The 14,973-nt window shown below is 38.3% G+C and overlaps 1 protein-coding gene across 4 annotated transcripts in view; it reads left to right on the plus strand.

The window, feature by feature from the left end:
- Nucleotides 1–4,979: 4,979 nt before the first annotated feature.
- LOC143033496 (solute carrier organic anion transporter family member 4A1-like) overlaps nt 4,980–14,973 on the plus strand; it is a gene marked incomplete at its 3' end in the record, with an annotated part of 128,009 nt that continues 118,015 nt past the window's right edge. For all 4 annotated transcript variants that reach the window (XM_076199001.1, XM_076199002.1, XM_076199003.1 and 1 more), the window contains 1 exon segment: nt 4,980–5,099.

Here is a 14,973-nt window from a genome sequence, read left to right on the forward strand (position 1 = left end):
TCTATTAGCCTTGAATAGAAACATATTAAATTGGTGACGCATGATCGTCCTTGTCTGAATCCAAATTGCCTTGGATTTAGTACGTTGTTTTTTTCCAAGTATTTTACCCATCTATTTTTGATAATTCTTTCACAAATTTTTGCTATTGTACTTGTTAGAGAGACTGGTCTATAGTTGGTAGGCTCTTCTTTATTTCCTCCTTTATATATAGGTACTATATTTGCTTTTTTCCAATCTTCTGGAACTTTTCCTTCTTTCAAGGAACTGCTTATTATGCTATGTATTATGTCTGCCAGTTCATTCCTGTATTCTTTCAGAATCCAGTTTGCTATTTCATCTGGTCCATGCGATTTTCCGACATCAAGATTACTCAAGTGTATCAATATTTCATTCTTTGATACTTCTATTTCTTCTATAGGGGGGACTTTCTCTTTCCATTCAATCTCTTCAGGTTGTATGTTCTCCCTTGTAAACACTGATTTAAAATGGTTGTTCATAATTTCCGCCATTTCCATTTCCTCAGTGTATTCAACTCCCCCTTGTCTTAATTTCTCCAAGTCCTGTTTGTTTTTCAGTTTATTGTTTACAAATCTGTAGAATAGATTTGGTTGATCTTTACATTTTTCTATGACGTCTTTTTCATATTTTCTCTTTTCCTCTCTGCACGTTTGTACATATTCATTTCTATAACCGGTATATATTTTCCATTTTTCAGGTCTTCTGTCTTTTTTTCCATCTGGTCCAGGCTTTGTCTCTTTTGTCTTTTAACTCCCTACAACTTTTGTTGTACCAGCATTTTACATATTCTTTTTCTTGTTTTTGTCTTCGGACATACTTTTCCACTCCTTTTTTGTAAATTTTTGTCAAAATATTCCATTTCTTTTCCACTGATGTTTCTTCTTTGTATATTTCTTCCCAGTTTTCTTGTTGAAAGAATTCTCTTATTTTATCAAAGTTTGTTTTTTCATACATCATTCTTCCTTTTCTATATTGTTCATTTCTTTTCATATATTTTTCTTCATTAAGTTCCAGTTCAATCAATATGTGGTCACTTTTACTTATTGGTGTTTTATATTCAATTTTGTCCACTATTCTAGGTTCAGATGTAATTAATAAGTCTAGTCTCGATGGTTCTTCTTCATTTCTATACCTATTGTTCTCCTGTATCCATTGTGTCATTGTGTGGTCAATAATCATCTCAAGTAGAGCGTTTCCCCATGAGTCGTCTCCACCCTTTACTGTCATTTCTTCCCAGCAGATTTCTTTGCAATTAAAGTCACCCATCATAACTATTCTTCCTCCATCTTCCATTATTTTATTTAATGTTATCTTTGTGTCCTCTAACATACTTTTATGTTCACTCTCCTCCCATGAGGCTGTTTTTGGAGGCACATAATTTATCACAAATTTTCTGCTCTTCTTATCTCTGTCTTCCACTTCTATCATAATCATCTCTACTGTATTCTTTCCATATATGACACCTTTCACGTTTATATCCTTCTTAGTCAGGAACATAACTCCACCCCCTTGCTTTTTCTCTCTGTTTCTAATCCAATAATTGTATGTATCATGTCCTACACTGTTGGGTGGTAGTGGACCTTTTAATTTTGTTTCTACAATTCCCATTATGTCCGGTTCTTTTTCCTTCAAATAATCATTCATCTCATTCAATCCTGTTATTAATCCATCTATATTTGTGTAAGACACTCTTAGTTTTCTGCCACTTCCATTGTGTTCTCTGTTTCCCTTATGTTTTTCTTTTGTATGTCGAACTTCCTTAGTTTCATGTTCACTACTCTCCAATAGAATCTCTCTTTCTCTGACTCCGTTCTGTTCTCGTTTTTTGCCTTAGCTTCCAGTCTTTTCTGTTTTTCTTCCTCTCTTTCCTCTTTATTCATTTCCCTTTTTATCCATATATTTTAATATTGTTCACTTGTTGTTAGTTTCCCTGTTTTGGATAAGATATTCTCTGCCGTTGTTTGTGATTTGAATTTAATCTTAATTGGTCTGGTCTTGTCTGTGCTATACTTTCCGAGTCTAAATTTCTCTTCGATTTGTTTCATAATTTCTGGTTCATCTTCCTGAACTGATTCTAGTAATTGGCTTACTTTTTCATTTTCCTCTTTGATTCTTGTGGTTCTATCTGTGTTGTGTTTCTCTTCCATTCCTAATATAATTATACATTTCTTCTTGTCTGCTAAATCTCTTACTATATTCTCCTTTTGTCTCATCACTTTAATAACTGAGTCTTCAGTATGTTCTTTCAATTGCTGTTTGACTATGTCAGTGAATGAAACCTTATTTCCTTCTTGGGTTGTTTTCCAATTCTTAGTTTCTTTAGCTATTGTCTCTCTGTTTTCTTTACTATTCTTCTTCAATTCCTCATTCTCCACCTTTACTGTTCTTAACTGTCTTTTTAGGTCTTCTATTTCATCAGTTAAGTTTTTATTCGCCTTTTCTAGTTCTTCCAATCTTTCAACCCTTTGTAAAATGGTGTTCATATGACCTAACCTACTCTCCAAGTCCTCGATCACCTTATCAACCTTCTCCTCTAGTCTTGTCAGTCGGGGGGGGGGGGGTTGTGTCCCCCCCACCCTCTTTAAATCCCTTGAAAATATTCTCATCACTTTCTACTGTATTGCTCTTATCTATACATTTTTATTAGACATTTCGTCGTCGTCGGGAGGCCTTTTGTTTACCTTTCGCCTGTCTGCCTGGGCCAAGTCTAATCCTTCCTCATTTCCTTCCATTTCCCTCAGTAATCCCTCCCCCTTTCCTCTTTCCCTACTTTCCTACTACTCCACGAGCAATTTCCCCCCCACCCTGTAAAAGCAATAGGCACTTCTCTTTGCGTTGGGATCCACAAACTTCAATTTTCTTCAGAACGTCTTCTAAGCCGTCCATTCGTTGAAGTGTCTGTGTGTGTGTGTGTGTGTGTGTTTACCTAGTTGTATTTTGCGGGAAGGGGAGCCATGCTCGTAGTGTCCCGCCTTTGTATCTCGCAGTGTCTAGTTAAACTAATGAATGGTTTTTGCACATACTATTTCATTGTCCAGTTTGTTCCAAGTGTTCACAACTCTATGTGGAAAACTGTTTTTCTTCAGTTCTCTTCTGTAGCGCGCGCGCGCGCGTGTGTGTGTGTATGTGTGTGTGTGTGTGTGTGTATTCACTTGGTCTTTGGATCACGTGTTGGACTCGTGATCAACAGCTATTTCCCTCCTGGAAGAGAGCTCAGAGCTCGTAGGTCCGATCTATGGGTAATGCTATGACCTTGCACACACATACACCCCCAACTCCCCGCCCACGAGTCAGAGTAACGACCTGAAGCGCAGTGGTACCGAAATAATTTCGGTCTTGGGCAGGATTCGAACCACGCACTCCAGGCCACTATCGTGGCAGTTCAGTGCTCTACCAACTGCGCCACCGAGTGTGTGTGTGTGTGTGTTTAATCATCAGTAATGGTGCTTATTTTCCGCACTTCATTTTCTGCCCTCCTGCTGATGGTTATGCTCCCTTTCAATAAGCCGTGTGGGTTTTATTTATTTTTTCTTTCTTTCTTTTTCTACCACTCCCCTTTGTTTCACAATGTTGATGCGTTATTCATTATGATAATATATACGTTAACTGCAATACTTATTAGCATTTTTTAAAACTTCTTATATTATTTTTATTCAAAGGGGTGTTTTTTTATAAGTTGGATATTAATAATTTGTTGTTTTTCATAAACCATAGTCGGTCTTATAACGTGATAGTAATAATGATAATAACAATAATTTGTGGTTATACCCAAATTATATTCCATCATCTCACTGGAATAACTACGTTTCGATGGTAGTGACGCTGCATTCTTCTTCTTCTTCTTCTTCTTCTTCTTCTTCTTCTTCTTCTTCTTCTTCTTCTTCTTCTTCTTCTTCTTCTTCTTCTTCTTCTTCTTCTTCTTCTTCTTCTTCTTCTTCTTCTTCTTCTTCTTCTTCTTCTTCTTCTTCTTCTTCTTCTTCTTCTTCTTCTTCTTCTTCTTCTTCTTCTTCTTCTTCTTCTTCTTCTTCTTCTTCTTCTTCTTCTTCTTCTTCTTCTTCTTCTTCTTCTTCTTCTTCTTCTTCTTCTTCTTCTTCTTCTTCTTCTTCTTCTTCTTCTTCTTCTTCTTCTTCTTCTTCTTCTTCTTCTTCTTCTTCTTCTTCTTCTTCTTCTTCTTCTTCTTCTTCTTCTTCTTCTTTCTTCTTCTTCTTCTTCTTCTTCTTCTTCTTCTTCTTCTTCCTCTTCTTCTTCTTCTTCTTCTTCTTCTTCTTCTTCTTCTTTCTTCTTCTTCTTCTTCTTCTTCTTCTTCTTCTTCTTCTTCTTCTTCTTCTTCTTCTTCTTCTTCTTCTTCTTCTTCTTCTTCTTCTTCTTCTTCTTCTTCTTCTTCTTCTTTCTTCTTCTTCTTCTTCTTCTTCTTCTTCTTCTTCTTCTTCTTCTTCTTCTTCTTCTTCTTCTTCTTCTTCTTCTTCTTCTTCTTCTTCTTCTTCTTCTTCTTCTTCTTCTTCTTCTTCTTCTTCTTCTTCTTCTTCTTCTTCTTCTTCTTCTTCTTCTTCTTCTTCTTCTTCTTCTCATTCTTCTTCTTCTTCTGTGTACGAACATTTCACTAATATTAGCAAATCTATAACAATGTTTACGTGTCATATGTGTACTGACTGGTATTACTCGTGAGTGTCTCTGGTCCCCTCAACCCCCTATGTATGTTTGTCCGTGTGACTTGTAGAAAAATTACCTGATGAGGACTCCAATGGAAATAAGCGTTCATGCTTTTGGTGTTATCCTCGGCAATTTACATTTATTATTTCGAACTATGTGTTCTTCTCATTATTTGCACTTCATGTACATTGATTTATTGCCAAATAAAGTCTATCTATCTATCTATCTATCTTCTTCCAAGTAAATGCACACTTGGTAACTCGAGTGTCCACACAAGTGAGCGCCAAAACTTTCTGGCCTCGGTCGTCAGTGTGGCATTGACGCAGGGTAAGAGAGGTGTTAGTGTTGTGTAGGTGCGAAACGTGTGAACTTGAACGTATTGTTTTTATCAAGCAAAATTATTAAAAAATAGATCTTCTATTCCTCGAGTAGTAAGTATCTTTTATAATTTAAATTACAGTATACAAGAATTGTTGTCAGCTTCATACAGTCATGTTTGTTCTTTACATTTGTAAAGTTTTTGGTCATCTTCAGGATGCGAAGGAACTTGGTCCTAGAACGAACATTGAAAAAGGAAAACTTTCCAAACAATCCAGGAAGTGACCAGGTTTTCCTTTTCTGGACCAACTTTGTTTTTTCGTACAAAGTTGTAAGCATTCTCATTATCATTATGTACTCCTACAGTGAAATGGAATGTAGAGTTTGATTGCACCAGTGAAAGACATAGTATTTACCATTGGTGTTCATTATTTAATTCCCAATGTTTACTCGCTCCTTTAACTTGCGATTGTTTTGATTAATTGTAAGACATATTTTAACACTTAGATATTTAATTAAGCGCTTATAGTGACGTGCATTGACGTAAAACAACCGAAAAAAGGCGATGAGAATCAGGTGCGAAAGTTATTAGCTCCTTTTATATATATATATATATATACTGTATATATATATATATATATATATATATATATTTATATATACATACATATATATATATATATATATATATATACATATACATACATACATACATACAAGAAGACTTACTAAATTGGGATAAGAGAAATAAAAGAGGACATGGAAGGAAGCTCAAAGAATTAAAAGGACAGTTATAGAAGAAACCTGAAAAAGAATAGTTTTCCTCAGAGTAGTGAATGTATGGAACACACTACTCTTGATGAAACAATATGGTGTGCAAAACCAATACACGAATTTAAGGACAAGTTGGATATGGCGAGATACAGAGACGGGACACCACGAGCATAGTACTCCTTCCCATAAGATACATACAACTAGGCAAACACACACCTCAGAGTAATCACAAAGGACATGTCCCCTGATAAACATAAACAAAATTGTCAGAGAAACCTACAACTTGCTTTTTGTGTTATCCTCGGAAATTTGCATTTATTATTCTGAACTATGTATTCTTGTCATTATTTGCACTTCACGTATATTGATTCATTGCCAAATAAAGTCTATCTCTATCTAAAGGTGGCTTTTACTTTCTACTAGATGAAACAATAGTGTGTGCACAAACAATAAATGAATTTAAGAGCATTTTAGACACTGGGAGATACAGAGATGGGACACTGCAAGTGTAGCTCCCCTTCTCATAAGATAGAACTAGGTAAATACACAGAGGAAAGGAGTATTGCTTATTGGGTGCAGTCTCCTACTTTCCAATGTATTATATATCTAGCCGCAAATTTATGTACTTTCCAATTATCATACAGTATTTAGATTTGAATTCAGGTATTGGTCCAGCTTGGGCCTACCGGCTCCGGCGCTTGGCCTTTAAGCCAAAAATTTCATAAATCAACCAACCTATGCTAATCCAAATATTTATGCATTTATATGGAAAACCATTTCTTTACATATTTAGATGTGTAGTCTTTCATAATTTGATCTCGACCCTTTAAAGCCTTCCTATCCTTAATCCTCTGTCAATGTAACAACCCTTTTAGTGACCTGAATACTGTAATCACATCACTTTTCTCTTTAATTCTAAGTTTACAAACCTAGTGCTTTGCTCATATCCTATCTTAAGTTGGTAACCAGTGTGGTTGCTGCCCATTATGTTTTCTCATTCTAGATTGTCTTTCACTATGTATGGGGACCATACCACTGACATATTCTAGTTTTGAATAAATAAGGATTTCAAAGCTTTTTTTTTTTTCTTTTTCTCCTTATTCTCCTCCTCCTCCTCCTAATCTCTTCATCCATATAGTGATGAGCCACTTTAATTTTTTGCAACAGTCTCCCTCAATCTTGCTGACATGTCTGTCAGATCGTAGGTTGTCTTTTATCAACACTCAAATCTTTCTGATTTTTTTTTTTTTTTTTTTTTTTTTTTTTTTTAACATTGGGTGAAGCACTGAACCTCATTGAACTTTGCTTGTTACTGCTCCCATTCTTGACATCTTATCCCTTACTATTGTCCCATTCAAAGTCTTTTATTTGTTTGAGCAGTTTGCCCCTCAGTCCTCCAATGTAATTCAATTTCCACATAAGTCAACTGTGAGGATGAGGGAGGGAAGGGGTGGCTCTACTTGAAAGTGAGGAGATAGGAAAGCATGTGATGGAAGTAAGTTTCTGGAAATATTAATGTGGATGAAGGTGAAACTGGAAGGGGAGGTGTGGGTCTTTGTAGGTGCATATGGGCGTAGTGGTGAGGAAAGAGTGTGGAGGAAAGGGAGGATTTTTTGATAGATTTAAATGATTGCTTGTAGAGTTTTGGAAGAAATGTCAATGTAGTGGTGGGAGATCTCAATGCTAGAGTAGGGGATGAACCAATAGATGGAGTGGTTGGGAAGTTTGGAGTGCCAGGTAAAAATTGTAGTGGAGAATTAATGGTGTAGATGTATTTAAAAAAGAGAGTTGATGATAGCTAAGTCTTTAAGAAAAAAAAGTTAAACATTAGTTTACATTGGAAAGGATGGTGGAGGGAAGGTTAAGGCATTAATGAACTATGTTGTGGTATCCAAAAGAAGAGTAGGAAGAGGATGTCTATATTCTTATGGGGCATAGTGGGTAAATATCATACAAGTTTTGGGTAGAGGATAACTTGAGTGTCACCTTTGTAGCCCACATGTATGGATATGGCAACTCCCTTCCAATTATAAGAGTTGTTTATGTTTGACCTCAGTGGATGTCCTTTTCTTATTTTCAGAGGCTCTAGGTCATACAGGCTTCCAATCCCAGGCATGCACCATACATATTAATATTATAATTACACTCTTATCTGTAAAAAAAAATTAGTATTAAGTTCATGCACTATGTCTATTAATCTTGAGTAAAGACATGGTAAGTTTGTGGTACATAACCTTCCTTGTCTGAACCCAAATTGTCTTGGGTTTATTATATTATTTTCTTCCAGGTGTTTTACCCATTTATTCTTGATGATTTTCTCACAAAATTTGGCTATAGTGCTTGTGTGTTTCCTTTTACTTCAGCTTATTTCAAGCAATTATCAATATATAAGTAAACATTTCTCTTCATGTCTAGCCAAAAGTATTTAAGTTGTGTTTGTCTATAATTTTTATCTTTTCCTGTATACATACATATACCTCCCTTACAAGGGAGGTAGCCAAAAAGGAAAAGGCATAAAATCATTCCCACCCATTCCATCCCTGAATACCCTCCACCCTCCCTCTTATCTTAGCACCTCCTGGATGACGGGTCATCCCTGCACCTTGTCCACTGCCCTGGGTCAGAAGCAGTGTCGCAAGACACAGCACATCCACAGCAAGGCCGCTTCATTAAATCGGCGACCCCCCTCTCCGTCCCCCCATGCATAAAAGGAGAAGACGGGGAGAAATCCCTTCGGGCTGCATCAAATTTTGCTCACACATACTACCTCACCCCCCATCCCCCACCCATTCCACCTCATGCATCAAAACATCATCCATATACAACCATTCTCCATTCACCCCTATCTTCTGTCCTCTCCCGTCCTTCCTCAACAGACATTCCCCTCTTCCCCAAAGCCCCCTTCACCCCATCCATCCACCTCATCCTAGGATGTCCCTTCATGTTCCCTACCTCCACATCTGCCTTCCATACCTCTTTTACTATTCTTTCTTCACACATTCTTTCCATGTGTCCAAACCATCATAATACTCTTTCATCAACCCTATCTCTCAACTCCGTTTCCACCCCCGTTCTCCTCCTTACCTCCTCATTTCTCACTATCCAGCCTAGTAACCCCCATCATACTTCTCAGACACCTCATCTCAAACACATTCAAACCCCTTCTCTCTTCCTCTCTTATGTTCCATGTTTCTGCCCCATACAGTGCTGTTGGCACAATCACTCCTTCATACAGTCTCCTCTTAGCATCCATTCCCAAATGTCTATTCCTCATTACACTTTTTAATCCACCAAGGCATTTACTCGCTTCTCTCAATCTACATTCTACCTCCACCTTCAATCCACCTTTTCCTGCCACATTTGCACCCAAGTATCTAAAACTATCCACTTCCTCCCTTAATGCTCACTTCCAGTCTACTGTCACTTTCACCCCTTGTACATCTCATCACCTTACTTTTACCCACATTTATCTTCAGCTTTCTTCTATCACACACTCTCCCAAACTCTGTCACCAACTTCCTCAATCCCTCCTCCGATGCTGCCACAAGCGCAGTGTCATCCGTAAACAACAGCTGGCTCACCTCCCACTTTTCTCCACTTTCTTTAACCATCTCCAATCCCTGACCCACTACCCTTGCATTTGCCTCTCGCACTACCCCATCCATGTATAAGTTGAACAGCCAGGGCTACATAACGCATCCTTGATGAAGTCCCACCTTTACCTCGAACCACTCACTCTCTCCATTTCTAATCCTGACACAAGCTCTACTACCCTCATAAAAACTCTTGACAGCTCCTAGAAGCTTTCCTCCTATCCCGTATCCCCCCTGGGGCTAGGGGGTGTAGTATAGAATATAGCCCCCACCACATCGGCTGCGTATCGTAAGAGGCGACTAATGCCGATCCCTGGGCGGGGCTCGTTTCCCCGCACAGGGCTTCCTCTTAAACTTCCTTTTCCACTCATCTCTTCTCTTCCGCTTGCTGTCCCCTCCCTCCGACCTAATTTTCAGCCGCCCCTCTCAGTAGCGGCTTCACAGACATTCATCACATCAACCCCTCATTCATAATCACCTTAAAGAAAGCCCTGTGGCGATGGCTAGTGATGACGGGGGCAGGAGAAGGTGATCTCTGGGAGCCTCTAGTCACAAACTACACATAGGCGATGTGGGCAAGAAAAGTCGCTCTTGTGTTGGGATTAAGGCAACAACACAGTTCGGTAGCTACCCACATGACTGAGCAGCCCTGTTCAGGATCCACTCTGCTCACCCCACATGGGGAGGGGGCTAGAAAAGGTGCCGTAAAAATAGCTTGCCTTGTTTCTACCTGACTGGGGAACCGCCCCCAGTAATGTCACCCTCATTGCGGTCAAGACAAACCCATGAATAATAACTACCCTGGCTCGAACTCGGAACTGGACCAACTCCCTGCAACCCCAGCTTCTTCTGATAACGACTCCAGCTCACCTAATGACCATTCTTCTGAACACTCTCAACAGAAATCACCGGGACACCAGGGTGATAAAATTACTGGTGGTAATCCAAAGAGGAGAGTACTTTTCTGCTCAAATATTTGCTTGACTCTTGATTATGAAGAGGTTTATCTCTAAAGCAAGAATTATGGAAGAGTGGAATGAATCAGACTGAAACTTTCAAATGATGGTAGTTCATATGACTGCTACATAGTATTTGATGAAAATAAAACTGCACTTGAAGCATTGAATGGATTAAATAACCACCTGTGAATGATTCCATGATCAAAGCTCACCTATTTAATATAGACAACTTGAAAAATGAGAAATACGACTTTATTCCAAAAGAAGAAGAAACGGTTCAAAGCATGCCCCTAGAAAGTCTCCTGCCATACTCTGGTACGTTGCAACATACAGAGAGGACAGGGAGAACTTCTTGAGAGCCCAGAATGTATTGAAAATAAAATAGGTACTGTCCCTTATGAAAACCTAAAGAAATATGGCAAGAGTATCCTGATAAAAGCAGGTAATGATACCCAAGCCAAGCTTCTATCAAACTTCAGACCCACCAATCATGGCAACATAAAGCAAATAACACCCCATAAGAGCTTCAATACCTGCAAGGGCATTATTTTCTCTGAAGACCTATATGATTTCTCCGAAGAAGAAATTTTGAAAATGTGCCCTGAGAATGTACATGAAATAAAAAAGCTAAGAGGAAATAATAACTCCATCCTCTTATCCTTCTCTACCACAGTCCTCCCTGATGTAATAGTCATCAAACACTCAAGATTCAGAGTCAAGAAATATAAGCAACGCCCAACTCAATGTTACAACTGCTTAGAATATGGTCATATCATCTCAAAATGTAACAATAACAAAAAAATGTGACAAATGTTCTGAAGAGCATAGAGAAGACAGTACCTGTACAAACGTTCCATACTGCCTCCATTGCTCTGGTAATCACTCCCCTAGATCTAAGGAATGCTCACGTTTTAAATTTGAACAAGACATCCTCGAAATAGCCAATTCTGAACATATCAGTATTGGCAATGCAAAGCGGAAACTAATGGGAGCCAATAGAAACCCTAACTCAACCTATGCTGACATAGTAAAGAAAATGAAAATAAAATTAGATAGTACTGTAACTTGTCAAATCGTAACACTGTCGCACACAAGGATGTTTTAACTGGAATCCCCAAAACCCAGACTCCAATACCTAACACTAGTGCTACAGCAAGCCCTATTAATAGTGTGGATCATGATAATATTTTGCCTGATCCTAATAACCATTCAAAAATTAAAAAGGCTAGCTCACAAAACAACCCTCGAACCACCAGCAACCTATCTGCTAAGCAAAAAACTCAGAATATACCACCTAATAGTAGATCAGTTGATGAAAAAGAAAAGGATCTGAAACTAGAAACAAAATCTAAAATAATAATAACTAAAAAATAAACAAACCGACAGGGCTGAAGACTCTGATGGATTCCTAGAACCACCCGTTAAAAAGAGAGCAAAAAACAAAGAGAACACAACAAACCCTGATTGTGATACCTCCAATACATTTGACTCACTCATGGAAACAGATAATACTACACCTGAAGATACTACTTCCATACCGCTTCCCCAAACTACTGGCAAGACGGAAAATGCGGAGAATGTCTCTCCAGACTGCCAAGGGAAGTCTACCAACTCCCGTGCATCCCCGAAAAATCTTCTTGAGAACCTTCCCCTATCAAGTACTCATGAAAGGCTGAAAGAATCTCAACCTTCCAAGATAAAAAGACTACAGAAAAACTTCAATCCCCAACAACTACTCCCTCTAAGGGAAGTATGTCTGTCAGAGGGAAAAAATAACCTATTCCAAATTCAAAGATATCCTACAGTGGAACTGCAAAGGAATAAGAGCCAGATCTAAACAGCTAAAGATCATACTACATGATTTTAAGCCAGGAATAATTTGTTTACAGGAGACAAAGATAGGCAATAACCTGTATAATCCTGGATTAAACTACTCTATATACCATTCGCCTCCTCCTCCAGGAGATATTGCCCATGGTGGAGCAGCAATAATAATTCATAAATCAATACAACACACAGTCAATCTTGTGACATCTCTGCAAGCTGTGGCTGTTGAAACTATACTAGGTAAAAAGATTACTATATGCTCTCTTTATCTTCCACCTAAATGTGGCTTCACAGAACATGACATACAAGACTTAACTAACCAGCTCCCAAGCCCATTTTTATTGCTTGGTGACTTCAACTCTCATAATCCTCTCTGGGGAGGTAGCATATTAAATGCTGAGGGGAAATTAATTGAGAAGTTTATTGACAATAATCCTATCACCTTGTATAATGATGGATCCATGATTTACCATAACACTCACAATAATACAACCAGTGCCATTGATCTAAGTATATGTTCACCCTCCATCCATCTCGATTTTATATGGTCTGTCAATGAGTATCTTAATGAAAGTGACCACTTCCCCATCCACCTCAAGTATGTCAAAAATACCCCAACAGAATGTCCCCCTAAATGGAAGGTTCAGGAAGCTGACTGGAATATATATAAAAATAATATAATTTTAGATCAAGATTTTGAAACTTGACAGTCATATAGAAGCATATAAATTTCTTACTGAAGCAATCTTAAAAAGTGCTGAGATTGCTATTCCAAAAACTAAAGGGAAACCCAGTAAACCTACAGTTCCATGGTGGAACAAAACCTGTGGAGTACTGAGAAAGATAACCCGAAAATGTTATCGACAATACAAAAATAGCGGTTCAACACAGAGCAAGATTATTTATAAACGTGCTCTTGCTAAGCAGTGCAAACACTTCAGTAAATCAAAGCGAGAATCATGGCTTCACTACATAAATGGAATTAACTCTAAAACCCCTTTGAGCATAGTGTGGAGAAAAGTGCGAAAGCTTAGTAACAAGTTCGTTCCCTCACCTCTACCTACGCTTAAAATAAATAACACACTCATTACAGATCCATATGACGTTGCAAAAAATTTAGGTGAATATTTCTCAAAAATTTCTAGTCCAGAAAATCACTCACCTGAATCTCAGAAAATTCAAAATGCTCAGATTTCTCTGGATCTCAACTCAAATAGCAGAGAATCTATAACGTAAAATTCTCCCTACAAGAATTTAAAGAAGCTCTTTCCTGCACAAAAACTACAACCCCTGGTGAAGACACAATATTATACGAAATGATCAAGAATCTCCCAGAATATGGTAAGACCTTTCTTTTAAAAACCATCAACAGAACCTGGGAGACAGGTATACTACCTAAAAGCTGGAAAACTGCCATTATAATACCTATCAAAAAGCCCAATAAGAATCCTTTTGATCCATCTAGATACAGGCCCATAGCCTTAACCAGTTCTGTCTGCAAGTTAATGGAAAAGATGATAAATACCAGACTTCTTTGGTACTTAGAATCTGAAAACAAACTTTCACCCTACCAGTTTGGTTTCTGTAAGAACCGATCCACACTGGACCCACTGCTGAGACTATCCAACCAAATCCAATAAGGATTCTCAAAACAGTGTCAAACGATAGGTGTTTTCTTTGATCTCGAAAGCCTATGACACAGCTTGGAGATTTGGAATTATCCAACAACTAAATAAAATAGGCATCCAAGGTAATATGCTGAGATTCATTAACTCATTTTTATCTGATAGATTACACTGGCCTGCGAAGTTTCAAAGGTAAAGCATCTGATAACTGATTCTAGGGTAATTTGCTATGCAGAATCTAAAAATCACACTCATTGTGTTCAATCAGGTCACGTTTTTGAGATACGAGGCGGTAAAAATAATTTAAAACGTCATTTAGTGCTATTTATTCCTTTTAATTTTGGAAAAAAAAATAATTTTTTCTTGCATAGTTCAGAAGATAAAGAGGATATATTACAGAAAATCTAATCATGGATGAAGGGCCTTTTCAGTGACTTTCTCCTGTGTTGGGCAGCCACCACGTCTCTTTTCAAACACCAACAGTAGTCCGCAAGAAAGTTCACATCCCACCGGCCTTGGTAGCGTTCTTCCATGACACGAATATCCTGGTGGAAACCTTCTCCCTGTTCCTCACTGAAGTCACCACAGTTCTGAGGGAAATAGTCTAAGTGGGACCGTAGAAAGTGCATTTTGACTGACATGCGAGCCCCTAATTTTTGATAGCTGTTCAAGAGCTCATCGACTTCTTTCTCGTATTCTGCACTTCGGTTATTTCCTAGAAAGTTTCTTATCACTGACTTAAGCGACCACCAAACGGACAGCTCAGCTGCATTCAGTGCATCGTCAAACATTGAGTCCTTCATAAGTTCCCTTATCTGAGGCCCATCAAAGATGCCAGCCTTAAGCTTTTCCAGACTGATCCGAGGAAACTTCTGAAGAAAAGTAAATCCCATGCCGTCCTTGTCCATTGCCTTCACAAAGTTCTTCATCAGTCCCAGTTTGATATGTAAAGGTGGGAGTAAGACCTTGTTTGGTTCAACAAGAGAACGAGCCTGAACATTGTGTGAACCAGGTTCCAAACGTTGTCGTGGTGGCCATTCTTGTCTGACAAAATGTTAATCATCAGCCCGACTATCCCACAAACACACAAAGCATGGATACTTTGTGTACCCACCCTGTAGTCCCAAAACCAATCCAACTACCTTAAGATCTCCACAGATCAACCAACCATGGTCATTGTAGTTCAGAGCAGACAGTAGCTGATCCATG

The sequence above is a fragment of the Oratosquilla oratoria genome, chromosome 15 (genome assembly GCF_046742065.1).
Source record: "Oratosquilla oratoria isolate Oo_2021 chromosome 15, ASM4674206v1, whole genome shotgun sequence".
Classification (NCBI taxonomy): domain Eukaryota; kingdom Metazoa; phylum Arthropoda; class Malacostraca; order Stomatopoda; family Squillidae; genus Oratosquilla; species Oratosquilla oratoria.